Source organism: Microcebus murinus, chromosome 13 (genome assembly GCF_040939455.1).
Source record: "Microcebus murinus isolate Inina chromosome 13, M.murinus_Inina_mat1.0, whole genome shotgun sequence".
Classification (NCBI taxonomy): domain Eukaryota; kingdom Metazoa; phylum Chordata; class Mammalia; order Primates; family Cheirogaleidae; genus Microcebus; species Microcebus murinus.
Genome location: NC_134116.1, coordinates 69,368,112 through 69,373,129, shown reverse-complemented (window position 1 = coordinate 69,373,129; position 5,018 = coordinate 69,368,112). Strand labels below are relative to the sequence as shown.

General features: G+C 36.6%; 1 pseudogene; it reads left to right on the top strand.

Moving 5' to 3' along the window:
- The first annotated feature begins 1,899 nt into the window (after positions 1–1,899).
- LOC142875340 (uncharacterized) lies at positions 1,900–2,005 on the top strand (annotated as a pseudogene).
- Positions 2,006–5,018: the final 3,013 nt, after the last annotated feature.

The following is a 5,018-nucleotide window of genomic DNA, read 5'->3' as shown; positions in this document are numbered from 1 at the left end:
ATTACTTTCTTAGTAAAAATCCTAAAATTAGAATTCATGAGTCTTAATTTACTTTGGAAACGTCACTTTTGGGAGTTGAATTTGATAGAAGCAAGTCTGAACCCAGGTTTCCTCGCTTATTAGGACAGATTTTAATGAAATGATCTTCAAGCACCCTGCTAGCTTTCCACATCTAAGAATTTTTTCAATGAGTGGCAAAATCTACAGTTACTAAAAAGGAAGATAAAAATAAATAAACACATAGGCTTGAGAATGCAATTTAATACATCAGATTTCCTCTCTTGTCTACAAGAGTAGTTGTAGCGTAGTGTTGTAGTGAAATCCGGAATTTTGAGCTGATCAGTGGAAAGGTAGGACCACCAGGTGGCAGTAGCACACAAAGCGCTTTCTTTGGGTGGTGCTTTGACAGGTTTGTATGCAAAGGTGGAGGTGAAGTTGAGGGTGAGGGTCAAGTCCCTTGACCCATGAGACCTTTCAGAGACCACCCAAAAGGGGAAGAGAGTAAGGGATCTCCCTGGGGATAGGGAAATCAGAGAGAGGAGGTTACCTGGCTAGGTGATGTCAATCAGCCACACCACACTGTGGGGAAGTTTCTGGGTCAGAGAGCTAGGAAAGGCTTGTATAACCTCGAGGTTTGTCTTATCTAAGGCTGACAGATGTCCGGTGCAGTTTCTAGGGTAAACAAAACAGGCGGGCTCTAAATGACTTAAAAAATATGCTTATTTGGGTTGTATTTAAAACCACTGGATGTGCAAGAATTTGGGTTGGGTGCCGCTGAGTTTTTGACAAATAGTCCTGGCCTGCAGTAAAGAAGTAAACATAGGGCCAATATGCAGGGGCCATCTTTGTAACAAGTATAACTTACACCTTATTATTCAATCACTTAATCAACAAACATTTATTACGTGTCTACCATGTCCTGGGCACTGTGCAAGGAAGTGTGCTTACAAAGTCGAGGAAGATGCAGTCCCTGATGTTAAGGGACTTAAGGGAACTGGAAAAGGCTTCTTGAATAGCAGAGTGGGACTCTCAAGCAGTATACCTGAACTTATTGATCTTTTCCTTTCCATGGGTTTTCCTAGACTAGCCATCTAACTGATAATAATTTTACACTGGGGATACTAAACACATTTGAAAAATGTGTTACAATCAACCTACTTTTACCTCCAATTCCATCTCCAATCAACCTCTGAAAACAAGTTCAATTCATTATTATCATAATTAAAACATACACAGGGATGGAGGTGGAGGGAAAAGTTGGCAGTCTTGAGTAGTTATTAGGAAATTAGGATATCATTATGATATCCAAAGTTGAGCTCATTTTTCATTCCCTTTTCCCTCAGAATTTAGCTTAACTTTGGCATTTCTACTTGTTTGTTTGTTTTTGAGACAGGGTCTCGCTCTGTCTCCCAGGCAGGAGTGCAGTGGAGCAGTCACAGCTCTCTGTACCCTCAAACTCCTGGGCTCAAGCCATCCTCCTGCCTCAGCCTCCAAAGTACTGGGATTACAGGTGTGAAGCTTTGCACCTGGCCTGGCATTTCTACTTTTGTTAACTCCACTATTCTCCCACCAAGCCGACGTAGAAATTGTAAAACTATGTTTGTTTCCATCTGCTCCTTCAAACCCACATACAATGGGTTGCCAAGCCATCTAGATTCCATGGTTATAATGCCTTTATTAAGCCTCCTTTCCTTTCTGTGCCCCTGGCATGATCCTGGTTTAAGTCTTCATTTCCTCTAGCAATTATTTCCTAAAGCATCTCCCTCTCCCAAATCTTGCAACACATTGCTCTCTATAAGAGATTGTTCTTCTATAAGCATAATTCTAACTTCATCATTCCTCTGTTCAAAAGTGCCTTAGCAGACTTCTTACTCTGGCATTCAAAAACTCTATAGGACAACCATCCTTCTCTTGGGGTAGCGCTACTGTCCAATGAATGAGTAGTGAGGGCAGTACTGCTAACGCCTACACAACACGCCCGCATCAAAAATAAATAAATTAAAAAAACCAACCCTACAGGCCATTATCCCAATATTCCTAATTGCTCAAAGTGTATCTTATACTATAATCTTAGATGTTATAGAACACTAGCATTCCCCAGCAAGTGTTTTGCAATTTTCTTCTCAGTGTCTTTACTCATAAAGAACTCTTTTCTTAAAATAGGTTCCCCAAATCAGATCCAAATTCAAGGCTACACACATAACCGCCGTTTTCAAAAAACCTTTCCTGATTTCCTTAATTTGCCGAAAATATACCTGTTTTTTAACCAGAACTTTCTCTGGATTTCTTAGTGTTTATCTTACTCTACCTTGTGGCCAATCATTTGTGTGTATTTTTCTTCCTCTATAAGACTGAACTTGGTGTAAGAGTCTTTCATACTCATTTATGCAACTTCTATGGCTACTGTTAGAATGCATTAAAATGTGTTGTGCTCTTTATATGCAGAGCACAATGCTCTTTAGGTGGACACACTTTTGAGTAGGTAAAATGTTCAGTAACTGTAATAAACAATTCTGGTATTATGGACAGAATCATGAAACTGTCTCATGAAGTTACAAAAAATATTAAATTCCAAAAAAGAACAAATACCCATGCACACACTTTTATGATTCATTGTTGCTATTAAAAAGTTATATGTGTTTGTGATTTCTTTTACCCAAATAGAATTTTCACAAGTGAGGACTATATAAATTCTTTAGGTTACATAGCACTGATAGGAATCAAAAAGGCCTAACAAGTCTGCACAACTCTGGGTTAGGATTTTTTTCTTTGTCCTTAGCATCAAAAAAATTTGTATTTTAAAAATCTAAATTTTAGAATGGGAGCTAAATGTTATTTGTTTAACCAATGTTGATATTATTAATTTCTAGATGAAAAATAAAAGTAATGAGGCAGCACAATACAAGTTTTATAAATATTTTGTGACTTAGTGGCAACAGGATTTAGTTAATGAAAAACAGGCAGATAATATCACTTAATAAACAGTTGCTGGAGTTAGCAGGGCATGAGCCTGTTCTTGGATATGGTATTTGTCTATATCTAATCAAAGACACAGGCAGGTGATGTGGAAATTACATAGCATTTTCAATTAGAGATAAACAGAAATACAAAACACAGGAAATCTATTTTATGGAATCAACTTTGTCATAGAACTGATGGCTGAATAATTGATTTTCACAGAAAAACTAGTGAAAACAGGACAATTAGTTAAAAACACATAACCAATGTGTTATGGTTATACATAACCAATGACAGCTAACTTTGAAGATGCCATTACCTCATATCAAGATATGATTCATCAGATAAATTTCAGATCTATGAAAGAATGTGTAAAAATCAAGTTCTTTATTTCCACTGACGATAGATTGATTTTCAGTAAAGGTCTGACAATTAAAATTTTTTTCAATTATTTATAATAGCAAATGGCTTTGTCATCCACTGAAATTATTTTTTCCTTGGTGCAGAATCTTGGAAAGGCCTCAACTCTGCATTATGGGAATCTGATTCTAATGGTATGAATGCATCTCTAGCTGAGCACATTATTAGGGACTAACTCATGGTAACTGGTCACCAAAACCTTCTTCCTTTCACCAAGTTCCTGGGAGGTTGAATTCTTCATGAGATATTAGATAGTTGCTCATGGAGTCTGTACCAGAGCCAGTAGAGACAGCCTTGAGGGATTTGGGGATATCGTAATTTACTCCTCTTTCTTGGAAGGTACTGGATAAGCACTGCCCAAAACCCTGTTCTTTGGGTGCCCCCTTTCTAGGCTATATGTAGACTATTACTCCTTCCTGGTCAGTTATTTTTTTAAACATGCTAATCATCTTAATGATCAGATCTGGATACTGCTTCCAACCCTTCCCAGCAACATGCCTTGTTCCTTTTCTCTAAGCTCCAAATCGATGCCTGTTTATACATCTGTATCCCCCATGATGAAATAAACACTAATTATACCACACCATAGATATCTGATACCTCTCCTTGCCTGGAACAAAAGCTCCTTGAGGACAGGATCATTTTTGATTGTAGTACCCATACCCAGAAACTCCCTGGCATATGATGGGTGCACAAAAAATTGTATGTGAAATGAATGAACAATAGACTTTGTTAAATCTCATGTATGTATTCACACTGTTTTCTCTCAGAGAAGGTGGTCTTTTAAAAGTTTTAATGAAAACTTATTTCACCCATTATGTACCAAGAGATCCACTTTTTATAACCTGATGAAATATGCTTTGTAAAGCTGTAAATTTTTGGCTCTTTCTCATGCTGGACTTGATTCATCCTTTGGTCATCTTCCATGGAGCTGTCACAAATTGCAGCTGGCTCCTTTGTCTTTCATCTCACCATAGAGCTATGTTCTTAAATTAAATATATACCTGAGAATGACAGAAGTATGTCCATGAAGTAGACAAAATATGTCCCTAAATGGACCTCTGTCCTTAAATAAAATTTTCTCTACCTTTCTCATCTCTTTTTCAGGCCCATCAACTTGCTTTCATACAAATTATTAAACTATAATGTTTGAACAGGAAGTTACCGGTAATTACTAGTTACAATGAGCAAATGTAAGAGAAGTAACACCTGCTTCTGAAATGCCAGGTAATTGCTGGCAAACAGAAAAGATTATCTAAACTGTAACTTGGAGGGAGCAGTCAAATGTTAGTAGGACTTTTGGGTTTTAAAAATCTCTAGTAAAGAATTCAGCAGTTATCCTTATTTTGGAAGGTAATCCTACAGTGAAAGCCAGATGAACACTCACTATCAGGAAGTGCTGACCAGTAACTTTTTAAGTTAAAAAAGGTGTTATATTAGTATTTAAGTTATGCCAAATATTTTAGATGTTAATGTTTTATTTAGAATTAAATGCATTTTTTACTTTGCAATAAAATTTATAACCAAATATTGACTTTATGTAAAACAAGGAAAATTTAAAATCTACTTATCTTTGAGTTCTAATGCTGATTTGGCTATAAAAGCAAAATTATAATTATGCTTCTTATTAAAACTGCATA